Source organism: Phascolarctos cinereus, unplaced genomic scaffold, assembly GCF_003287225.1.
Source record: "Phascolarctos cinereus isolate Bilbo 61053 unplaced genomic scaffold, phaCin_HiC Scaffold_5;HRSCAF=322, whole genome shotgun sequence".
NCBI lineage: Eukaryota > Metazoa > Chordata > Mammalia > Diprotodontia > Phascolarctidae > Phascolarctos > Phascolarctos cinereus.
Window position 1 is genome coordinate 407,277,154 of NW_027555958.1, and position 26,969 is coordinate 407,304,122.

General features: G+C 37.6%; 1 protein-coding gene and 1 pseudogene across 1 annotated transcript in view; both read right to left on the minus strand.

Moving 5' to 3' along the window:
- XPR1 (xenotropic and polytropic retrovirus receptor 1) overlaps positions 1 to 26,969 on the minus strand; it is a 217,786-nt gene that overhangs the window by 128,687 nt on the left and 62,130 nt on the right. The window lies entirely within an intron of this gene.
- LOC110206750 (zinc finger and BTB domain-containing protein 12-like) lies at positions 7,081 to 15,706 on the minus strand (annotated as a pseudogene).

Genomic DNA, 26,969 nt, shown 5'->3' on the forward strand with positions numbered 1-26,969 from the left:
TCAGTTCTGAGTAATTAATACTGAAACACTCACCTTCTAGATGTTCTTTAAAAGTAGCCTTAGGGATCCCTTCCACCTTCTAATAAACTGAGTACACCATGGTAACAAAATCACCCAAGAGAAAACACACAAAGAAGCCAATTTAGGAATCTTTATGTTTGCGGGGACCTGGGAGGTGCTATATATGCTCATACTATGGCACCTAGGATACACCAGCCAGATTTAAGAGATCATGTCTACTAAAAAGCTGTACATTATAGAATAGTGTGGAATGTAGTTCCCTGAGGACAGGAACCATCTCATTTTTATATCTGTATCTGACTACTGATCTTGAGCATAATGCCTGCACAGAGTTGCAATTTAACAAGTGTCTGTTGAACTTTTTAGATGTTCTACTTGAATTATTTGCAAAAGATGTGCCCCTCCTCCTAATGACACAGGACCGTTGCTGAACATTAGAAAAGATGTGGACAGAAACACTACAATACACATAGAAACCTGATCATCTATATGATCTTTATAGATAACCACTGAGCCCTCAAACTAAGTCACATAAAAAGAAACAGATTTTCGGATTCAAACTCTCTCCTGACCTCCATATCTACTAGACATGTTAAACTGGATGTCCCATAGACATCTTAAATTCACACGTCCAAAGCTGATCACATTATCTTTCACCTAAAACTCTCCCTTCTTCCTAGCTTCTCTATTCCTGATGAGGATACCACCATCTACCTAATTACTTGGGCTCACAACCTAGGTGTCATCCTTGACTCCTCACTATCTCTCAAACTTCTCCCCCCTCCCCAGCCCATATATCTGACCACGTCACCCCACAACTCGATAAACGTGACAGACTCCCTCTCACTCTTTAGGATCAAATGTAAAATTCTGTTTGACCACTTCCTATCTCTCCAGTTTTTTTATGTTATACCTGGCTCTCTTCCATGTACTCTGCAATCTAGAGGCACTGGCCTCCTCACTATTTCTTAAACAAAACACTCCATCTCCCCACTCTAGGCATTCTTGCTTGCTGTCCCTTCCCTAGAAGGCTCCCCCACCTCAACACCACTCCTGGCTTCAAGTCTTAGCTTAAATCCCACCTTCAACAAGACTTTGCTCTTCCTCTTAAAGCTAAAGCCTTCCCTCAGATATTAATTCCAAGTTACCCTGTAACTATCTCATTTGTATAGAGTTGTTTGCAGATTGTCTTCCCCGTTAAGATGTGAGTTCCTTGAAGTCCCTTTCTTTTTAACTCCTGTACCTGGTTCCTAGAGTCCTTATGAGTGCAGGGCTAGCACCTCTGTTGTGAGGGCTTGCCAAACTCTTTTCAGGGCTGCTCATCCACCTTTGGTATCCACCTCTCACCCAACTCTCACATGTGGCTCCAAGAAGCTCTGTCATGCACAGCAGTCACACCCCGGTAAAACCTTCTCAGCAGATGGTAACCAACAGGCTTCAAATCCGCTGGTGAGTTAGGGAGATGTCCACCCCAAGCATGTGAAGACTTTTCCTGGCAGAATGGGTGGATGAGAACAGTTTGTGACAGCTGAAGCAGGCTCTATCGAGTGCTTAGAACTCAGTCAGACATGCAGGTCACTGACTTTTGTCTTGCCACTGGACTTTGATGACTCTGGAAGAGAGAGTGAGGATGATGACTGTGCAACTCAGCCTCACTGAAATCCAATTCATGCACAAGCCAAGATATCCGCCTCACAATGTCACTGATCCTCTTCTAAGGACTAACAACAGCAATAAAGGCTTGCTGACTGAATAACTTTACCTTGAAGAGCCAAATGGTAAAAGGAAGAAACACTGAGCTTTGACCAAAAAGGTGAGAGCCAACTGGAGTGCCATCCATGGTCTCTTCAAACCTGGACCAGACCAAGACCCAGGAACATTTCTCCACTTCTGCCCTACTGGCCTTCTTTCCTTCCTTCTTCTCACGCTAGTAATACCTCCACTCCGTCAGCCTCTACCTCAGATTGGAGAGTTTCTTTTAGAAGCTCCATTTGAAGAAGTACTCAAACCACCACTCTAACTCTCTTCAAACCCAGACTTGGTCCATGATTCCCAGGACTACTCTCCACCTTGACATCAAGTGGGTACCTTTCCCTCCCCACCCTCTTTTCAAGCTCCCTTTTATTTACTGTCTTCCAGCATTAACACAGAAGATCCTTGAGGCTAGGACTGTCTTTTTGCTTGTATTTATATTTTCAATGTTTAGCATGATGACTAACCCATAGTAATTAATTACTTGATAAATGCCTTATTTATCTGTCTAACTACATATACACTTATGTTCTCCACAAGGGTCCCCCTACCATCACCATCTTGATTGTGGCTGCAAGAGTCAGACCAGAAACACTCTGTGACTGCAAGTGATTGTGTCTTACTCAGCTTTTTATCAACAGCAATGCTTAGTACTGAGTCTTAGACACAGAAGAGTTTATACATACTTGAATTAATACTATCCTTCAAAAGTAGAACTGGTACATATTTCTATTTTAACCATCAAATAGGCTAACCACTTGCACAGCCAACCTCTTCAATCCAGTTTATCCCAGCTACCATCATGATTTCAACTCTTATTCATATCTGATTTCATTCTATTTTACTTCTGGTCCATTCCATCCATTTCCCTAGAAGCTTGTGTTAAGAATACCATGAAATGAGTCAGAAGAAATGTTATTACAAAGTACATGTCTGGAGTCAGAAAGACTCATTTTCCTGAGTTCAAATCTGGCCTCAAACACTAGATGTATGACCCTAGGCAAGTCACTTAATCCTGTTTACCTTAGTTTCCTCATCTGTAAAATAAGCTGGGGAAGGAAACGGCAAACCGCTCTAGTATTTTTGCCAAGAAAACCCCAAGTGGGGTCACAAAAAGTCAGACATGATTAAAAAAAACAACTGAGCAACAGTAACATGCTAAATTAACAACGTGGCAGAGTTATTGCCCATTGACAACACAGTATTAGTAACTATAATAGCATATGGTAGGGATATCTCAGGAGAAGTCAGGAGAAATAGTATTACACAGTACATACTAGACTGGCAACTTACCAGAATTGCTGTCCAGTTGCTAACATGGTATTATATATGACCAAAGAAAGGGTAAACACAATTCACGATCACTCAAACAAAATTCAGACACAAATTATAACAGGTGTCAAGTTCTCAAAGGCATGAAATGCTCTAAGTCCTTTACTTATTGAATAAGCATAAATAATTTGTTTTCTGTTCTTATGATTTGCTGGCTTTTTCTCAGGGCACTACAGGCAAAGGAAAGAATCATACTGATATCTTCTGCCTATGCAAAATCTATTCATCACTGAAGACCTAGCTCAAATGGAAATTCCTCTGAAAAGCCTTCCTTATCTACTTAAGCCCACACCAATATCCTTCCCTGAATTCTTGTAGCACTTAAACCAGGGATCCTTAGCCTTTTTGCATCATGGACACCCTTTTGGCAGTCTGGTAAAGCCTATGAACCCTGCTGTTATCAGTTGAAAACAAAACAAAACAAAAATAAAAACACATCCACAGACCTCCGGTTAAAAACCCCTAACCTAACATGATTTAGCATTTATACACTATCATGCATTGGTCTTATGTGCATTTGTCTTTCCTCCTACACTGCAAGTTTCTGAAGTGTAATATTTCTTCCCCATTTACTAACAATGCTTAGCACAGTGCCCAGCATATAACAGGCACTTAATAAATGCTTATCGATTGATTGATACTACACCTAGGGCAATGATGAACAAACACCAAGTACCCACTAAATGCTTCATGGATTGATCCACTGTTAGTTGCTAAAGCATAAAGCCAATGTTTTGTACCACATGATTTCTGCTTTATCCACTGTTATACACTAATTCAATTCAACAAAGAGTTATTAAGTTCCATGCACAAGACAAAGTGTTAGGAATAGGGAATACATAGGCAAAAAAAAAGAATAGTCTTTGCCTTCAAACAGCTTACATTTCAGAGAGGAATGCTTTTCATTCCCCCCCTCTCTCAACTGACTACCTCCCTGAATTCCTTACCCATGGCTCCCAATTGTGAACCAATTCTGTTCATTTTCACTCTGTGTTCCTGTGCTCCAGCTTCCACCTGAAATTCAACCTGGTACTATCATTTCAGCCCAAAGTCCCTGTTGTCCATGACTGGTGATAAGTCACCATTTCCAGCCTGGCCCAGATCCCCACACTGCTGTTGCTTGGCTAACACTGCTATTATTGGAAATGAGTATCAATTGCTCTATGACTACATTCAACAACTCTTTCTTGACCAAACTCCACCACAGACATGCACCCTCCCCCACTTCCTTATGTGTTACCTTCCTCACTAGAATGTAACCTCCTTGTAACAAGGGATCATTTTGCTTTTCCTACTTTATATCTTCAGTGTTTATCATGTGCTCGGCACATAGTAATCAATGTGTTTTTTCATTCATTTTTTTTACAAGGAGTCTTCAAAATCCACATGCAAATCTATAAATACATAAATATATCTTCTGTGGGTAGAAATAACGTACTTCAGACACACACGCACACACATATATAAAAAAAGCTGTTTTTCAAGCATACATGGACACTACTGTAATTTTTAAAATATAAATTCAGTCTTTTTGTCCTTTTTTCTCAATCAACAAATACTATTAGTATAACTTCTATCAAAGATTTTGACATTCAAAGGAAGTCCTTACAAAGGACTTACACTTACAAGGCTGTAAATCTAACCAATAAATGTATTTAATTCTATCATATAACTAATATTAATAGCTAGAACTTACCTAATAGTCCTTTTAGATTTGCAACGTGCTTTATACATATTTCTTCTAAACACTTAACTAATATTATCTCACTTGCTTAAAAGCATCCAATATTCAAATCTATTTATCATCAACACAGACATTCCCTCCAACTCAGAAAGAAATCTATTCATGCCTGTCCATCCTGAAGGATCTATTCATTCCTCTCCACACCTTCTCACAAATTCACTACAGGGGATCTATCCAATATGAAAGGCCAGACTTTATTACTGTCTCCCGAGATCTTAAGGATATCAGTGGCAGACATGGGCTGTTCATAACTTAGTTATTCCTTGCTCTGGCAATGGTTCCTTTTTTGATCATACGTTTCTTTGATGGCATCCTTTGCTATTGTTCTTCCTGATTTGTTGGAGCATGCTTACACCTACCAAAAGCCTCTCCATTGCCCACTAAACGTATATACTTTTAATTCTTTGAAAACTATAGTGCTCTACTATAGTAGAATAGAATCAAAACAATACTGATAAAATAGACATGTTTTAGGGTAAAATAACATAAAGCTATACAAACAGTTAAATCTCAGTGATGGTAATGAAGAAGAATCAGTCAATGTTTTCCTAGATGCTATAAGCTACAAGCTGAGGTGATTCTAGAAAAAGAGATTAGAATTTAACAGAATAAAACAGACTAAAGCTATGCTGGAATCCAACCCCATAGTTCAATCTCACTTTACAAATACTTATTCACAAAGCTACATTGTAACATTTGGTAGGCTTCACACTCTACTAGCTTCAAATACTGCCTGCCAACAGACAATTCAACAGCCAAGCAAACAAACAAAAATGCTGACAATTTTAAAACTCCAAAGAAGCAGGGCTAGGTTAGAACTCAAAATAAAAAAAATATTTTTTTTAAAGAAAAAACCTTTTTTTAAAATTTTGTGGAAAATAAAAGCTGATCCAAGATTCCAGAAAACTTGAAAAATGTCTTCCTTAAAAATGTATATGTCTCTACCCCAACCCTCTTTTTCCCTTCCCTTTTGCTTCCCTCTCTCCCCTTCCCAAGAGCCTTTTTCAAAGTATTTCCTTCTTTCCCCAATGTTCCTTCCCCAACTTTTCTTACTAACTTCTGACTTAACTCCTTTTGCTTCTATCTTTTTTCTATTCTACTTCTATTCATCTCCCTTTTTCTTTTTTTTCTTGTCAACATTCATTGCTTTTTTCTCTTGAGACAAAAGCCCTGTCCCCCTTGCCTCTTCCCTTCTCCCCAGCAAGCAAAAAAAAAAAAAATCTCTACCCTTTTTTCCTGGGACTTGATAACCTTTCCTCCTAACAGTTATTTTCCCAAGAACTAAAGAGGTTTCCCCATGCTCTATTCTCACCCAAAGACAGGTACAGCTTTGGTAAGATTCCCTCCCAATTCCTAACCTCCACCCTCACCCCAACTGAGTTGACAGTTTTCTATATAACTTTCTTACTTTTTGATAAAACTATTTTCTCCTCTATTCATTCCCCTTTTTACTACTCATATTCTGTATTACTCTCACCCCAATAACCTCTTCTAGAAAAGAGACTTCCCTCTCCCCTGGGCTCTTTCACCTTAAAATATAGGAACTTTTTCTTCCATCACCATCCCAATGAAAGGTTTGAATTCTAAACTAGTTACAAAGAAATGGGGATCAGGGTGCCAAGATTACCTTGTAGTCTCAGAACTTGCACCTAATGGTAACATCACTGGATGTTAATATATCTTCTGTGAGTAGAAATAATGTACTTCAGACACACACACACACACGTACACACACACACACACATAAAATGCTGTTTTTCAAGCATACATGAACACCACTGTAATTTTTAAAATATAAATGCAGTTTTTTGTCCTTTTTTCTCAATCAACAAATGCTATTAATATAACTTCTATCAAAGATTTTGACATTCAAATCCCTTCAGCAATGACTAACCTCTTCTCTTAGGAAGACCAGAGCAGCTGCTTTTTTGTAATACTTCTGCCTTTAACCTTAGGATATATGCTACCTCTCTTGAGAAACAGAAAAGTCCGTTCTTCTCAACTTCCTCCTCCACTTGGGGAGAGAGGATCCTATACCCCCCCCTTTTTTTGGTTAGGCAATGAGGTTAAGTGACTTGCTCAGGGTCACACAGCTAGTTAAGTGTCTGAGGCCGGATTTGAACTTAGGTCCTCCTGAATCCAGGCCAGTGCTCTATCCACTGCGCCACCTAGCTGCCCCTACCCCCCCCTTTTACCAGTAATCTCCTCACCTCATCCCATGCTCTCCCCAGCTAGGAGAAGAGGGGACTGAATTCTGATAAGCTGGCATCAAGGACATTCTCTTCTGTGGTCTTGCCATGCTGCTCCTTGAGATGGCATCAAATGCCAGGTCTATGGGCTAAGCGCACATCATAGTAATTAGGCTGAGCAGGAGCCTAAGAGTGTAGGTCAAGGTGGTCCATGTAGGGCAGACTTCTGTGTGAAGCATTTGCCACAAATATCACAGGAGTATGACTTGACACCTCAGTGGATATTTTATGTGACAGATGAGGTTGCTAGGTTGCTGCTTTGGTTGAACTGCTTCCCGAATCGAGGGCACATGAAGATGAAGTGTTGGGCTCTCATGTGGAACACAAGCTTTTCCACATCCTGAAATACTTCTGGGCACGTGGTACATCTGATGTTCTTCAGTAGGTTTCCCACTGGGGAATCCCCTGCTACAGGGCTCCTAATGCCCTCCCAAACTCCCACTAACTCCACTGCTCCAGGATATACTGGCTACTGCTAGGGCTCCATCTCCTAGCCCTAGGGTGATGCCCTCCCCTATTTGATCTGCAGGAAACAATGACAGACCCTCCCCTTCTGTGAGTTCTATCAGGATGTAGCAGGCCTGAAGTCACCACCTCCTGGTGTGCTATGCTATCATTAAGGGCACCAATAGTTTCTCTTATCTCACTGATGAGGAATCTACTTCCCCCCCAAGGACAAGACCCCTTCAAAATATAATGTTCCACCCAAGGCCAAGGCTCCCCCAAATGCTTTTGGGGGCTTCAGCCCTTGTGCCACTTCCAATGCAGATTCCACCTTGACAATGCAGAAATCTGACACATCCTCTTCTTCATCCTTTTCCTCCTCTTCCACTTTCAGCTCAAGGTCCTCATCTAGGGGGAATTCTAGCTTCACTGGTCGGAGAAGAGGAGGTAGAGGGGGTTGTTGTGAGGATTCAGGAGCGGGCTTTGGACTTCAAGCAGGTGGAATGAGTGAATTTTCTGGAGCTGAGACCCGTCAATCCAATCCCTCCACTACCTCCATCCTCTTCCAGGCCAATTTTGGGATTAGTGAATTGGCTCAGGACATTCTACATTCCTCTACCACATGCTCCATTTGGAGGTAGGAGGTAGTAGTAAAGTAGCTGTCAATATCATGAACAGCAAACTTCAGAGCCCCAACGCAGCAGGAGAGGAGGAGGTCAGCCACAATTCTGGCAGTGTGCATTAGTGAGAACTCTAAACTAGTCACAAAGAAATGGGGAGCAGGGTGCCAAGATTACCTTGTAGTCTCAGAACTTGCGGCTAATGGTAACATCACTGAAGTGCTCCTCTATCCAGAGGTAGTTCATGTGTTTCACAGGGTGGCAGCCTCATGCCCTGGGGGCTGGAATCACATTGTTGGCCCTGCCCCTACAGAGTGCTGGATTACCACCACCATTACCAGGCTTGGCTTGAAGCCTCCTACCTGTCTCTTCAGTCAACCCATTAACTCTCAGGTCCCCACCCTAGCTTATCTCCTGTCTGTGACTGTGTCCACTTCCATAAAGTGAGAACTGTCTGTACTTAAAACTGAGAAACTTCTGCACGGACAACATTAATGCATCTAGGATAAGAAGAGAAGTAGTCAAATGGGCAAAAACAAATCTTTGTATCCATATGTCTCTGATAAGGATTTGGTATGTAAGATGTTTAAAAAGTTTGGGTGCGTATATACATACATACATACATACATACATATATATATATATATAATATACATATACATATATACACACGCACACACACATACACATATGAATGACTAGTAACCATTCCCTAATAGATAAATAAATGGTAGGATATATATGAACAGATCTCAAAAAAAAATTGCCAAATATTCACCTCCATATGAAAGAATGCTCCAGATCACTAATGATAAGAGAAATGCACATCAAAAACAACCCTGAGTGAGATTCTACCTCGCACTCTGCAAATTTGCAAAAACAACAAAAAATGGCAACAGTCAATGTTGGAGGGGTTGTGGAAAGACAAGCACACTTCTATACTGTTAGTGGAGCTGTGAATTGGTGTAATCATTTTGGAATGCAATCTGGAATTATGAAAAGAAAGTTACTAAAATGTTCATACTATTTGAACCAGAGGCTCCATTTCTGGGGCTATATTCCAAGGAAGCTATCGATTAGAAGGAAATCCTCATATACTCCAAAATATTTATAGCAGCACTTTTTGTTATAGGCAAGAACTGGAGGGGCAGCTAGGTGGCCCGGTGGATAGACTGCCAGACCTGAAGTCAGGAGGACCTGAGTTCAAATGCGGCCTCAGACCAAACACTTGACACTTACTAGCTATGTGACTCTGGGCAAGTAGCTTAACCCCAACTGCCTAAAACCAAAAAACAAACAAACAAACAAAAAGAATTGGAAACAAATTAGATGTCCATCAACTGGGAAACAGCTAAACAAACTGTAGCACGTTAATTTAATAAAATATTATTCTAAGAAATGATGTGTGTGATTAATACAGAAAAGCATGGAAAGATCCATACGTAGATGCAGAGTGAAGTAAGCAGAGTCAAGAAAACAAGACACACAGCAACTACAATGTAAACGGAAAGAAACAACTACATAGCAAAAAAAAAAGTATTGTAACAAAATTATACAGATTATGCAGGACTCAAAGAGATATTAGAGAACACCCCCAACCTAATCCTTCATGGAGGTGGGAGGTCTACTGGCCTTAACACATGTTTTTGGACTTTTTAAATGTATCGATAGGTTGTGATTTTTTTTCTCTCTAAAAAATACTATTTGTCATATGAGATGGTTCATTGTGGGAAGGGGAGTGTAATGCTTAGAATAACTAGTGATGTAAGAAACAGAAAATATCAATTAAAGCTTATTTGAAAAGAAAAGTGGGAAGAGACACAATGTCTAGTGTTTGAATGGGAGTAAAATTTCATTTAATGCATCCTCCAAAAAAACCAATTAAGCTTTCAAATACATAATACAGTATAATGAGCACAGTTTGTTTTGTAGGTCCTTATACTATAACCATAAAAATAACTATTCATACAAGCAAATAATATAAACCATACCACAAAAGCAGCCTCTGCTTTACAAAGGACCACAGTAAAAGGGAACAGAAGGAAGAAAAGTCCTTTTTAATTGGAAATGTGCTTACTTTGCCACTAACATAGGAGTGTAGGTTCTCACTAAAATTTCTGCTGGACAAGTCCAGAACTTGATACAAAATAAAACATTTACGTTATGTACAAGCAGCATGTCACAGTGGAATGTGTTGGGCTTAGAGTCAAAAAGATATGAGTTTAAATCCATCTCTGAAACTTATTAGTTGTATGACCCTGGACAAATCATGTAACTTGCATGTGACTCAAAAAACTCCATAGAACTTATTTACTAAGTCGTGTTACTAGAGCAAATTCCCAGACCTTCCAGTATTCAATCATGCAAACGTTAATGAAAGGGGTTTTGTTGGTATTTTTTTTTTTACTTCTGCAAAACACATCCAGGGGAAGCGTGAATAGACAAGCTAGATGCATTATTACAACCAATAAGTCAGGAAGTCTTTATATGAGGTAGCTTTCACATTAAGCATAGCATGGAATCAGTTTCTGAGGCAGGAGAGAGACAAAGAGAGTTATTAAGTAGGTTGGCCTGGGAGGAAAGTCTAAACTCTATTGGGCATGTTATTAACTAATTGCAAATGTCTTTACAAAAGAGGACTTGGGGTATGTCAAAGTCTACTTTTATACTTCATTATCTAATTGCAGTTCCCTAACTAATTACCTGGATTTGTTATTTTCACTGATAAGAACTTTTGCAAGAAAAATTACTAATACAAATATATTCTTCTGAACATGTTTAGTTACTTGTATATTATAAAGCCTACAGAAAGAAATCCTAATTTCTTGAACAATTCTCTCAATAATTCTTTTAAAATAATTTTTCCTAGTCTCAGAAAAAGAAAACTACTGCATTTGAAATAAGGCTATCACCTTACTGGTGCCTTCTAATGTTCCTAGAAAAGTGAGATGTATATATGAGTGTGAGGTCCAGGCTTCATGACACCAGTTCCTTCTACTGAATATCTCTACATGTATACTATTTTATATTGGAACACAATATTTTCTGTAGGTTAGCTATAAAGATCAGGACTGATATATCAGGCAAAACCCTTTCAAACTTGCTCCTTACCTTCAAAACTACCAATGCATAAATAAATGAAACTTTTAAAAAATGATTAAGTATATTTAGAAACACAAAGTTGCAACACATTAGTGGTGATACTTAGGGGTCATCAAGAGGATCAATAGGTAAGATATCAAACTTCTTGAGGGTCAGGATTATGTTTGCTCCCATTTGTATCCCATCTATGCTTTGCCCAGTGCCGAGCAGATAAGAAGTTCTCACTAAATAACTATGGCCATAAATTTCCATAATAGATCTGTATATATAATTTTTTGATGCAGAAAATACTTCTAACTAAATCAAAGAACTAGCCACTTAAATCTGCATTGTCTCTTTATCTTTTAAGGAAAGAAGCAAAATTAACACAAACTGGGGGAAAAGTAAAAAACTGATAAATTTCTACACCTTTATAATATACTGAAAGAGCAATTTTTTTCCTGCCTCATAAATATACAAAATCCAAGATATAATATTTTTCTTTTGGGGGGGGCAGGGCGGTTAGGCAATGGGGTTAAGTGACTTGTCCAGAATCACACAGCTAGTAAGTGTTATGTGTCTGAGGCCATATTTGAACTCAGGTCCTCCTGAATCCTGGGCCGGTACTCTATCCACTGCGCCACCTAGCTGCCCCTCTTTCAAGCATTCTTGATGAAAAGACCACAGCTTCACAAAGAATTTCTAATACAATCCTATCAAATGTGCAATGTCACTTCAAGGATACATATTATACAAATTAGTAAATATATTTACATTCTCAAGAGTTAACTGCTAGAAATATTTGAGTACCATTTAAAATACAAATTGTAGCATTATGCTATTGTTACTATACTTGTAGGACTAAATAATATAAATTATTTTTATTATGAAAACTACAAAAGCAATTTATTCAAGAAAAAGCCACAGTAATTTCAAATATATTAAGATAATACTTTTATAACTCTGGCTATAATTTTAGATTAACACTTTTAACACAAAATTACAAATGAAAATCAACAGACATCGAAGTCAGTCTATGACACCATTTCTACACATGTATTATAATTGTTACGCACATACACACACACCCCCATATATACACATGGCCCTCAAAAGTCACCAAGAGAGAGTGGCCCTCAGTCAGGAAGACCCAAATTCAAGTCCTCCCTCTGATTCACATCGTCTTTGTGACCCTGGGCAAATCATAACCTCTCTGTGCACAAGGTGACTTCCTAAAACTGTAAGCCACAATGATTTTCACTGAGAAAGATAGTCTCTTCATCGAAAACAGTTCCTGCCCTCTACAGTGATGATATCAGAGGTTCAGATCCTGCCCAAAATATACATTTATACACATATTCTCTAAGCCGGTAACATAACTCCCCTAAATTCCCACTTTTTTCATCTGTAAAATGGGAATAAGCCTATACAAACATGACACCTACATAACAAAACTGCTATGAAGATCACTGCTCAGTTATGAGCTTGATCACATGCCAAGACTCATGCCAACCCTGAGCCACTGTGATTCTATAACTAATTGGATAAAGGGACTGAGGGAAAGGAATACGAGAAAATTCCTAAGCTTCAAAAGTGGAAAATCCAGTAAATAATGGTACCAAAGGGAGAAAGGTCACTAAGAAAGGACAGGAAAAAAACATTATAAGGTGAGAGCAGTGCTGAACTGCAAAATAGATAATTTTGATTATTTAAATTAAAATTTTCTTATATGAATAAATCCTATACAGCCAAGAATAGAGGAAATGAAGCAAAAATTGGAGGAAAAATTCTCCCAGACAGAATGATTGAGTCAGAATATTGCTATGGTGTAAGAAACGAACTGGTGAGAAAAAATACGGGAAGACTTGGACTTATAAAGAAAGATGCTATCCATCTACAGAGAAGCAGATGACAAGTGGAAACAAGCATAATACAGTCTTATGTACATGCGTTTGACTGTATATGTGTATATATTTATGGATATATATGTATATGTGTGTACATAAATATATATATCCATATCCACATATACATATATACCTGCCCTTAATTGTAGCATTACTAGGGGGTAGGGAGGAGAATAAAGTAAATAGTGCACATCAAAGTTCAAAAGAAAACATACAAGGAAGCAAAGAAAGGATGGACAGCTCTGAAAATAATGCAGAATATTTATTACATAGGTTTTCTTGAAATTGAAATTTATGGCTTTATAGTGAATCCTATATTATGTTCTGCTGTGTACACGGCAATGGTTTTTTTTTCTTATTTTGTATTTGGTTAAAATAAATTCAAACATTAAAAAAAAAGAAAGGAGAGAAAATTTAGGGGCAGGAAGTAAAAAACTCAGTGTTAGACATGTTGACATTAAAATTGTGTCAGGATATTCAGGTAGAATATCTTAGAGGCAGTTGGATATCTCTCTGGTTGGGGAACTCAGAAGAAAGGTCCAAGCAGCAACTGTAGGTTTAGGAGCCAACTAAAGAGATGTGTAACTGAAGCTGAAGAATAAATTAACTGACCAAGACAGAAAATACAAGGTGACTCAAAGTCTTAGTGCAATTTTAAGTTTAAATAAGCTTATTTAAATAAGTGCATAAAACTGTACTAAGACTTTTTTGAGGCACTCAATATAATGAGAAGGGGACAAAAGACACAACTTTGAGTAATATTCACATTAACAGGTCAGGAAAATGAAGAATCAATAAAAGATATTAATCAATATTGTTATTGCTATTGGAAAAGGTGTGTCAATCTACTCCCCTATGGCTCCATTCACCATCCTTGTGACTATTCAAACCAAAATATTCCTGCCTAGCCACCATTTCTCTAAACATTGTGTTCCCCTCAATGTAAAGTAATTCCTTTAAGGTGACCTATGATTTGCATAAATAGAAAAATATTAATATAAAAAGCTAGCTTTTGCAACGGAGAAAATAGTGATTAGGTACACTGGCATGCGAAGAAAAGTTAAAAATTGGTGAAATCTTGGCTTCTAGGCTTTTTCTTGAAAATGCTTGCAAAAATAATTCATTTTTTAAATATTGGACCAAAATTCTTTAAATGCTTAGATTGCTGAGAAGTATTCACATTACACAGCATTTTCTTCAGAACTGTGGAGTGGATATCCCTATTTTATGTATAAGGAAACTGAGGCACAGAGGACTAATAAGAGATGGATCTGAAACTAGTGCATCCCCTCCCACAATACTGCCTCCTACTGTACATGTTGAGATGTGTAAAAGGGTTGCAAATTTTGTTGTCCTAACTTGAAAAGAGTTTTGACGAGTCCCTTTCATTTGTTTGTTTTATGTTTAAAAACTTTATTTCCAGAAACTTCAATTACAAGCTTTTCTTTGAGGGTGAGGGGTGGGGAGAGAAAGGGATTGAAGAACATGGCAGAAAAAATACACCTGTATTGATGAGTTCTTCATTTTCTTCCTTTAAGATTTGTGGGGTGAAAAACAGTTTGTCACCTTGGAAACTGAGTGCCAATATGCAGTTCCTAATAAAAAATTGACCAGCTATAAGTCTGTAACAAGACATGCTATCAGTGAGATTGGGAAGAAGGAAATTGCATTTATATTGTCATATTATCACATGCAATTATTTTTGCATTTATCTATACTCCAGGCATCCAAATCATATTAAGGGTGGAAATGTGCATAATTTGCATTAGGATACTAAAAATGTAGAGTGACTACATTAATTTAAAGGTTCATATTGCTCTACAATTGTTCTGCAGTCCAAGATAAATTTCCATTATACTCTATCATTATTACCATAAGAAGGAGGAAAATAGTTTTCATTATGTGCACAATAAATGTTAATGCATAATAGAAGAATGCCTAGCATAACACCTTATAGATAATAGGCCCTTCATAAGTAGTTGCATTTTAACAAGTATATTTTCTCCCACACTGTATTTTTACATTCCTAAATTTTCTGCATTTTTGTACATGACATTGCAATGACTGCACTGAGATTCCCAAATAAAATCCAAAATCATGCAAAAGTTTGGCCTTAAATATCTGTGCAGGGAACATAAACACAAAACTATGATGTACAGTTACACAGACAACCCACAAACAGCTCATAGACAATAAGCCTGACCCAGAATTGAATAAAATGAGGATATCAGGCTAGATTGCCTTTGGGAATCACATGGAGCTTTTAATGATTTCAAACTTCAGGAAATAAAAGCCAAGTCTCTTTTTTTTTTTAAACAATAGTATCCTCCCAGCCATCTCCATGTGAGATCTCTGCTGTGGATAAGTTCACTTACCTTGGTAGTATACTTTCCAGAGATGTACACATAGATGATGAGGTTGATGCACACATTGCCAGAGCTAGCTCAGTGATCACAAAGCTCAGAAGGAAAGTGTAAGAGAGAGGAGTGTATTAGACTGCCTACCAAACTGAAGGTCTACAGAGCCTACCTCATCGTTGCATGCCTGTGAAACCATGCTAGGAAACAGAATCACTTCCATTTGAACTGTCTTGGGAAGATTCTGAAGATCACCTGGCAAGATAAGGTACCAGACACTGAGGTCCTTTCTCCAGTTGAATTGCCAAGCATTCAAACTCTACTGTAAAGACAGCAACTCAACTGGCCATGTTATTTGAAAGCCAAACATATATTTGCCCAAAAAGCTATTTTATGGAGAACTCATACAAGGGAAGCACTCATTTGGAGGTCAGAAGAAGCAATCCAAGGACACTCTCAAGGTCTCTCTGAAGAACTCTGAATCAATCGTGAAACATGGCACAGGACCACCCAGCATGGCATGCCTACATCAAGGAAGGCACTGTGCTCTATGAGCAAAGCAGAAATGCCATAGCTCCAAAGAAATATGAGATGCAAAAATTTAGAGATATCACTACTCCAAATGTTCATTGAGATTATTTGTACCCAACCTGTGGTAGAGCCTTCTGAGGATGTATTGGTCTTACCAGCCACAGATGGACACACTGTACCTTGACCCCAACATAGTGACCCTGGTCTCTGAATGCTCAGGCCTACTGTACCACTTCTTATTCCTCATCATGCCATGACATTCTACATGACAGGCATGTAGAATCAGTTAATTAGCATGTATTAAGTACTTACTATGTGCCAGACACTGTGCTAAGTGCTGGGGATACAAAGAAAGGCAAATTAATTAATTAATTAATTAATTGGTCCTTGCTCTCAAAGAGCTCACAGCCTGAGGTAGATAAAATCTGCAAACAACTATGTATAAACAAATTAAATTCAGGAAAAAATAAGGAATAATTAACCGAGCAAAGGCACTAGAATTAAAAGGTACTGGGAATAGCTTCTTGCAGAAAGGTGGAACTTTAGCTGACACCTGAAGGAAATCAGGGGAACTATGAGGTAGAAATGAGAAGAAAGAGAGTGCCAGGCATGGAAGAGAGCCAGTGAAAATGTTCAGAGTGCTGAGATGAAGGGTCACATATGAGGAACAACACTGAGACCAGACTGGAAAAGTAGGAAGGGGGCAGGTGATGAAAGGCTTTAAAAGCAAAACACAGGATTTTATACTTGATCCTGAAGAAAACAGAGAATCACTGGAATTTATTTAATAAGGAAGTGATGCAGTCAGGAAAGCATTTCAAAAAGATAATTTGACAGCTGAATGGAGGCTGGATTGGACTGCAGAGAAACATGAGGCAAGGAGATCAATGAGCAGGCCACTGCAATATAATCTAGGCATGAGGTAATGAGAGCCTGAACTAGCATGGTGGCAGTGGCAGGAGACTGAATGGAACATACACAAGAGATAGGCAGGCAGAAACAAGACTTGACAATGGATTGGATATAGGGGGTGAGAGACTGAAGTTTGTAAAACCAAGGTTGCAGACCTGGGTGATTAGGAGAATAGTGATACCCTCCACAGAAGTAGGGAAGTTAGGAAGAGGGGAGGGTTGGGGGGGGTTGGGGGTGGAGAGAGATAACACATTTTAGACATAATGAGTTCAAGATGTCTATGGGATATCCAGTTCCTTCTAACAGATAACTGGAGATGTATGAGTGGAAATTAGGAGAGAGGGTGGAGCTGGACAAGTTGATCTGAAAGTCATCTGCAGAGATGATAACCGAAACTATGGGAGCCAATGAGATTACCAAACAAAATAGTATGCAGTGAAAAAAGAAGATCCAGGACACAGCCTTGACAAATCCCCATGTTTACGGGGCATTACCTGGGTGAAAATCCAGCAAAGATAAGAGGGAAGGAATTCCTTCTATGACCCCCTCAATGCTAGTTTAGTGTACTTCTGAGATTACTTCCAATATACTTTGTAATATCTTGTATGTTTGCATATTGTCCCCTCCCGATACAGAAACTGAACTCCTAGAAGCTAGAAACTATTTTTGCTTTTCTTTGTATCCCCAGCACTTATCATAGTGCCTGAAACATAGTAAGCATCTAATAAATGCTTGTTGACTTCACTGATTGCCTGCCCGCCCCAAACCCCACCCTCACTCCCACTTTTCAACTGTAGCTCTGAGAATAGCAGATTAAACAGTAATAAAACATTACCATTCCATAAAGGATGTCAATCACTTGCCTCATCACTCTAATCACCTTCCCTCTGACTTCCACTTCTACAGCACTACTTCTTGGCCACCAATTTACCTTAATGTGCTATCTTCCCCTATCCGAATATAAGGTCCTGAAGGGCAAAGACTGTCTAGCTTACTTGCATTTGTATCCCAGGGGCTCATCACAGTACCTGGAACTTAGTCAAAGCTCACACTGCATGGCTGCAAATCATGTAATATTAGAGTTTCTCAAGTATTAAAGTTGAAAATCACCCAAAGGGCAATGCAGAAGTAGGCATGAGCAGGTCAACCGAGAATCATATAAAAGTAGTGGAAGTAAAGGATGTCATCAAAGAGATATATAATGTGTGTCCTGTAGCAAAAATCAAGAAATAACTGACAGTTTATGTAAAAATGAGAAAAAAAAGCACAGAAGGGAATACAGGGCAATTCTGTTGCTATCTTTTTTTTTATATTTCTTTAAAAGAAATACATAAAAGAAATTCAACTTCTTATATTACCTCTGTATATGGAATATTGGTTTGATAATTTGCTGAAATTTATTAAATTCATTTTTTCATTTAAAAAAACTTTTAAAGAAAAATATAACTGTATATCAATTAAGACCACAACAAGTAACCACTTAGAGCTTCTTGAATTTGTAAACAAACACAACAAATTAGGATTAGGGTTAGGGGAGGTGGTAATAAGTTTTACAATTTTTTAAACAAATATAATGCATTAAAATGTACTACAGTTACTTCGGAGGAATGATACAGTACTTAACATGGTACAGTCTTATTCATGGAACAGTCAACTAGCAAAGACCAAGACCCCTAAAGACAGCTAAATTTTGAAGGAGACAGAAAACTCATAGAGAACTACGAAGCATGAAAGTAATACACACTAATTAGCTGGAGAAAATACATTCAATTAGGGACCTAGAAATTTCAGCATGACAATGGAAATGTCAAAAGAGTAGAACAGGTTACCCAAAAATATACTCCTTTACTCCCTAACTCCCAACTCAGTTGGCTTTACCACCAGGACAAGAGAGCCACAGTCTCCAAACCAGCTGCGTATGAAGACCAGTAACAAGCAAAGTGCTGTTTCATGTCCTAATCTTGCATGATACATAGGTAAACTACAATGGGGATGATCTACACACGAGTAATCATAAGCAGATTGATGGTATCTACACATGAGTTTATTCTAGTGTTTCAAATTATAGTCAATATAGATAACTTTATTTTTAAACTTCTAGTAGGCTGGTCCAGAATAATCTTACCTGAAGCAACAAATTTACCCGGAATAAAAGAGCTACATTTCCTACTCTGCCAGTGATTCTTAACCTTTTCTTGTAGGTCTAGTTTTATGGCAATTTGCTTCTCTATTCCTTTCTTCTACTTCCTACCTCACCAAAAAATATGATATGACATATATTTGTCAACAGAAATTAAAATAATTTGTTTTTGGGAATTTGGGAGAATATTCATGATAGCTCTTCCAACAAGTTGAGACAAAAGAAGCTAAAATCAAGTATTCTATGACCTCTTTTAGGATATTTCTATCCTATAAATATATGCTCTCTAGATTTTATTGACTTTTTAAAAAATTCATCATATTTCACTAAAAATTTATCACTTTACTTACTGTCCTAGGACTGGACATAAAATGACTTCTACCAACCATTTAATGGGAGAAAACTAGAATGTTCTTCAATTAAAAAAAAAAAGCTATTTACTATTTACTATTCAAAAACGTATGGCACACTGGATAGAAAACTAGGCCTGACCTCTGGAAACATCTTTCTAAGTTCAAATCCAGCCTTACTCGTATGATCCTGGGCAAGTCACTTATCCCTGTCTGCCTCAGTTTCCTCATCTCTAAAATGAGGCTGGAGAAGAAAATGGCAAACCACTTTATTATCTTTGCCAAGAAGACTCCAAATGGGGTCACAAAGAGTCAGACACAACTGAACCACTGATTCAGAAACATACATGTATCACTGTAGTGGAATAGATCCAAGATTACTGAAGTGTTCACTTGTTACCAAAAGAATAATAAGACTATTTATGAAAGAGATAATATTCTACAATGTTATCCAAAAGTCAATCTTTCCTCAGTGAAAAATGAATAGCAACTGCTTTTCAAATGCAAATATAAGCAATATGCCATCAAAGGCATGTATCATCCCATCACCTGAATCTACATCTTCTTCTAATTCTTCTAAGAAAAACAAATGATAGGTTAATTATTTTAAGCAACATCAAAGACTTTTTAACTTCCATCTTATCCTCATCTTAGCTATACTTAACTCTTGTGCCTATCTTTTTATTTAAAAAAAAAAAGAAAAAAGGGTGAAAACTAAGGTTCAGAACAAATAAAATTCACTTGCAATTTTGCAATTTCTTTCTTTACAACAGCTCTTCATTCAACACCCTAGGCCTATAATACCTCTCCCCCGGACTACTGCAATATCCTCCTAATAGGATTCCCTACCTCAAGTCTTCTCCCACTCCAAATTTATTCACTCCACATTGTTGCCAAAGTGATTTTTCTAAAGCACAGATATGATCATAACAAACACAAAACTCCAATACCACCCCATTACCTCTAGAATCAAATATCAACTCTGACATTTAAAGCTCCTCACAACCTGGTAGCTTCCTATCTTTCCAGACTTTGAATATATTATTCCTCTCTGCACAATTTACCTTCCAGCCATATTAGCCAACTGGCCATTGTGTACAAATGATGCTCCATTTCTTATCTCTATGCCTTTGTCCCCCATGCCTGCAATACTTTTCCATCTTACCTCCCCTCTTAGATTCTCTGGCTTTCTTCAAGACTCAGCTCAAGTGCCACTTCTTCCAGGAGGCCTTTTTTAGTTCTCCCATCTGCTAAAACCTTCCGCTCTAAAATTACCATTCACCTGTTCTGTAGATATTTTGCACAAATCTATTTATATGTTTTCTCCTCCATTAGACAGGGACTGTTTTTGCTTTTTATTTTTCCAGGGAATCAGCACACGGCCTGCCATATATCAAGCACTTTATAAATGTTTACTGATTGACAAATTTAAGTCTCCCAAATGGTTTTCCTGCAACCAAAGGAACCCAGTGGTTCTTTGCCAAAATGCAACATTAATCCATTTCCCATATAATTAAAGAGAGCTTCAGAGACAAGGAAAAAAATACAGAGAAATTCATACTACATACATCAAAAAACTGAATTAAATTTTAATATACCATTAAGGAAACCTGGGACCTAAAAAAGGTCACTCTCCTATTCTCCTTAATTAATTAAAAATGGTTTAAATGTAACAACTTAAATACCTTTTTCTAAACAAAATATTTTGGATTCTGAATCAACAACACCATAAAATAATTTAATAGAACAATACCACCAATTCACAAGGCAGCAAACTAAAATAAAACAAAACCCCAGGTTAACATTTGAAACAAAAATAGCGAAAGAGACTGATCTATAATAAATGCAACAGATCTGAGTGTACCCCTATACAAAAATTTGGAAAGAAATTGAAACTTTGGTATCTCTAGAGCTAAAAAGCAAAACAAACAAAAAAACAATCCAGCATCCCTCAAAACAACAAAGAGGGCAGAGAGTTCAGAAGGGACGATCCCTGTCCATTCAAGCATATAATCAGAATGAATAATTTACAAACATACTTTCATCTTCAATACCACTGAGAACAGCTGAATTCTAAGGAGCTTGGGGAGACACTAACACACTAACACATCTGCTAACCAAGTGGAATAATCAGAAGCCAAAGCTAGAATGCTTGTGCAACATGCTTAGAATCTTTGGAAGAAAATAGGCAAAAAGATAAAGAGTACAATTTTTTTATTTCAGATGGAGGTCTATATTTGATGTCCTAAGTAAATCCCTCAGTAATTTTTATTGTGTATAGCTCCTGTTTAATATGCATATACAAATGATGAGATCAGATAAAATCTTCAGGGAAGAGGTAGAAAGTGAACTGAGTCTAAGAGGTAGAAGTGAAAAGGAAATTGTCAGGTCACAGTGGACAGCCTGTATAAAATGCACAAAGATAAAGAATGCTAAAACCAGGGTCTAGGTAATAATCAGTCTGAGCTAGGATGGAGAGAATATGAAGTGGGGAGGGAGAGGTTTGACATAAAATAGGTCAAAAAAACCTAGTTAGGACCAAATTGCGAAGGACTGGGTGAAGAATTTATATTTTACCCTAAAGGCAATAGGGATGATTTCTGAAAAGATAAATAACATGGACAATCTTGTCCTTTCTCTAATAATTTTGATGAAGAAACAATTCAGTAAAGAGGAAAGACTCCATTTACAAAAATATTTATAGGAACACTTTTTATATAGCAAAGAAATAGAAGGAAAATGGTAACATACTGACTGGAGAATGGCTAAATAAATTGTGATAGGAATATAATGTGATATTATCATACCATAAGGAAGGGTGAACATAAAGAAGTCACAAAAATTCTGAAGAATAAGAACTTATGAGATGCTTATGATAATGGAAAGTTAAGTATAAAGTAAATGTAAAGTGCCATTACACTGAAAGATGCCAAAATTCTGATGAGTGCAATGAACAATCATGATTTCAGAGGAATGATGGTGAGAACACGTCTCCCATCTGTGGGCAAAGAGGTGGAGAATGAGGCCCACATTAGATTGATATAACCACGTACTAACATTTTTATTATCTACATTTATTATAAGGGAGTGTTTATCTATTATGTAGAAGGGAGTAACTAGGAAATGATGGTGACGTAAACAAAGAAAGGCACATGACTATAATACAAAGACTTTTATTCACTGAATTACTGAAGTACGGGATGAATTGTAAAAGGGACAGATTCAAAAGCAAGAAGAGCAATTAGAAAACTATTACAGGGGCTGCTAGGTGGTGCAGCATATGGAGTTCCAGCCTTGCAGTCAGGAGGACCTGAGTTCAAATCTGACCTTAGACACTTCACTCTTACTAGCTGTGCGACCCTGGGCAAGTCACTTAACCCCCAACTGGCTCACCAAAAAGCAAAAATTTTTTTTAAAAAACCCTATTACAGGTCAAGATGGCAGAGCAGAAGGAAGAGGTACAACCCAGCTCAAAACCACCAAATCTCCTCCACAAAGGTTTTTAAAATTCACCAGCCCAAATTCTGATAAAGAAGTACAAGAAAAAGTGACAGTGAGTCATTTTTCTAACTTATGGTAGCTTAAGGAGTCAGGCTGAGAAATTCGAGCATTCTGGTATCCATGGACTGAAGAATGCACACCAAGTTAGGAAGAGATTACAGGAGAGCTCAGAACAAGTACTGAATTAAGGTAGGGTGCCACCTGGCAGCTCCATCACACAATACCTAGGGTTTGGGTGACAGATCCAGGGTGATGAGGAGGGGTTGATGACAAGCTGTTGTGGTGTACTGGACCCTAGCTCAGCACTGAGGAAGGAAGAAATTCAGAAGCAAACAGTAGGTATGTGGCTCTGATCCCAGGAACAGAGTAGGGACTTGGTTCTAGCCTCCAGTCCAGCTGAAAGACTACAATGAATTACCTGGGCAGGAATTCCCAGACCAAAGGGGAGCCTACACTTCAATCACTCTGAACCTGAAGATTCTTCCAGCTAATAAGTGGTTGAGTCCAGCAGAAATCCACTGAAACTCCCAATTAGAGACAGGCCAACATACCCAAACCTGGGGCAGAACTTACAGAACTCAGACCAAGAGGAAAGCAAGCACAAACCCTGACCCAGATCACATCACTTTCAGAGTACTGAGCTGTGAAGGCAGCAGTCCCTAAGAGGCCAAAACTTTAAAGGCAGGAAGAATGAGCAAACAAACAAAAAAATCCCACCATAATCAATCAATAAACATGTATTAAGTACCTCTTATGTGCAATTCACTGTGCACCAAGTACACAAAAAGAGGCAAAAGACAGTCTGTCCCCAAGGAGCCCATGATCTAAGGGGGGAGACAACAAGTATATACAATCAAGTTTTATACAGGATAAATAGGAAATAATTAAGAAAGAGAAGGAATTAAAATTAAGAGGGGTTAAGAAAGGCTTCCTTTAGAAAATGGGATTTTAGTTGGGACTGAAGCCCAGGAAAAGGTCAGCAGTTGGCAGACAGGAGAGAGTGTTCCAGGTACAGGGGACAGCCAGAGAAGATGCTCAGAGCCAAAAGAAGGGGCCTCCTGTCCATGAAACAACAAGATGGCCACTATTAGGATCAAAAAGTATGAGGTATAAGAAGACAGGAAAAGGGTGGGAGGGATGGTGGGTTAGTTTATGAAGGGATTTGAATACCAAGCAGAGGATTTTATATCTAAGAGGGAAGCTTTTATTAACCAAATGAGGACAAAAGAAAACATGTGAAAAGAAGTGAGATCTACAGGAGATAGATATTAAAAGAGAATGAACAGTTGAGCTTAAGAGGTGCAAAACCTTACCCAAGAAAAAAAAACTCCCTGAAAAATAGAATGGATTAAAAAAAGAAACTAGTAACTCTATAAGACATCAAGAAATATTTAAACAAAGTCAAAAGACTAAAATAAGAGAAGACAATGTGAAGCATCTTACAGAAAATGCAATTGACCTAGAAAACAGATCAAGGAGATATAATTTAAGAGTCACTAAACTACCTGAAAGCCATGAATAAAAAGACCCTAGATATGATGCTTCAAGAAATAAAAGAAAACTGCCCTGATCTCTTAGAATCAGAGGCAAACTAGGAATTGAAAGAATACACTGGTCACCTCCTGAAGGGAATTCCAAAATGAAGACTCATAGGAATATCATAGTCAAAATACAGAGCTTTTGGGTCAAAGAAAAAATACTGCAGACAGCCAAGAAGAATTCAAGTACTGAAGAACCACAGACAGGATAACATAAAATTCAGTGGCTACCACTATAAAGGAAAAAATTGGAATGTGATATTCTAGAAGGAAAAAGATCTAGGCTGAGAATCAAGAATAACCTACCTAGCAAAACTGAATATAATCCTACAGGAGGAAAAAATTAACCTTTAATGAAACAGAGGACTTCCAAACATTCCTTATGGAAAGACCAAAGTCGAGTAGAAAATTTAACATATAAACATAGGAGTCAAGAGAAGAATAATAAGATAAGCAGGACCAAGAAATCCTAAGGGGACTACATTCTCATATATTGGGAGATAATACACAACTTTCAGAGCTCTCAGACTCTCAAAATTCTTCACCATCAAAAGTCATAGAGTATAATTGGACAGTGAGCCTGAAAATGACTGTTATGCTCTGATAATCTTAAAAGAAGAATGGGAAGGGTGGGCAAAAGGATTGCACAGGTTACGGGGACAGGGAGGAGAGGAGTAAGAAAAAATAGGAAAAATTATCTCACAGAAATGGGGCGCATAAATAGAAATCTGTAAGATAAAGGGAAGGGGGAGTTGGGCAACACTTGAACCTTACTTTAATCAGGAGTGTTCACAGGAAGAAAGTACACGCAGACACACACACACACACACACACACACACACACACACACACACACAGAGTTGAGTAAAGAAATACATTTCAGCCAACAGGGAAAAGGGAAGATTAAGAGGAAAGAAACAAGTTAGAGGCAAAAACCCATTAAAGAAGGAGCAGAAGGTAGGAGGAGAGAGAAGGAAAAGGAAAAGTATACAAGAATAAGATGAAGGGAAATACATAATTAGTCATCATAACTATGAAGGTGAATGGAATAAACACCCATAAAACATAAAAGGAAAGCAGAATGGATTAGAAACCAGAAAACACTATAATTCAATATAGTACTAGAAATGCTAGCTAAAGAAATAAAACAAGAAATAGAAATTAAAGGAATAAGCATAGGCAAAAAAAGAAACAAAAATAGCACTTTTTACAGATGATATGACTGTTTACTTAACTCTAGAGTCAACTAAAAAATTAATTGTGACTTCAGTAAAGTTGCAGGATATAAAATAAACACATACAAGTTACCAATATTTATGAATTATCAACAAAATTCAGCAGGAAGGAGAAATTCCACTTAAAGTAACTACAGACAGTATGAAATACTTGGGAGTCTATCTGATAAGATACACACAGGAATCATATGAATACAATTACAAAACACTCTTTACACAAATAAAGGCAAATCTAAATAGCTGAAGATATATTAATTGTCCATGGGTAAGCTTAGCCAATTATTCAATGCCATACTGAGGGATTACTTTATAAAGCTAGAAAAAATAATAAAAAATTTACTTGGAATAACAAAAGGTCAAGAACATCAAGAGAATTCACAAAAAAGATAAAGTGGAAGGGGATCTAACAGTATCATACCAGATCTCAAACTACACTGCAAAGCCACGGTCATCAAAATGTTTTGGTACTGGGTAAGAAATAGAGACTGATCAATGAAAAACAGATTAGGTATACAACACGCAAAAACAAATGAACACAGTAACTTAGTGTTTAATAAACCCAAAGATGCCGATAACAAGCACAAGAACTCATTATTCAACAAAACCTGCTGGGAAAACTGGAAAACTGTCTTGCAGAACCAGGTACAGACCAACATATCACACAGTGCATAGCAAGACAAGATCCAAATGGGTACATAATTTAGATATAAACAGTTACATCATAAATTAGAGGAGTATGAAAGAAAATTCCTGTCGTTATAGATAGATCATGAACAAGCATGATGGAGAGGGTCACAGGAAATAAAATGGGTAATTTTGATTACATAAAATTTAAAAGTTTCTGGACAAACAAAATCAATGCAGCCAAATTAGAAGAAAAGCAGGAAACTGGGGAAAAAAATTTAAAGAGCAAGTTCCTCTGATGAAGGTCTCATTTCTAAAATACATAAGGAACTGAGCCAAATTTATAAAAATAGGAGTTGTTCCCCAATGGATAAATGGTCAAAGTATATGAACAGGCAATTTTCAGAGTAATAAATTAAAGCTATCAATAGTCATATGAAAAAATGCTCCAACTCACTAATAAATTACAGAAACACAAATTAAAACAACTCGAAAGCACCACGTACACTATCAGACCGATGATGACAGAAAAGGAAAATGACAAATGCTGGAGGGGATGTGGAAAAACAGGTACACTAATGTACTACTAGTGGAATTATGAACTAGTCCAACCATTCTGGAGAACAATTTG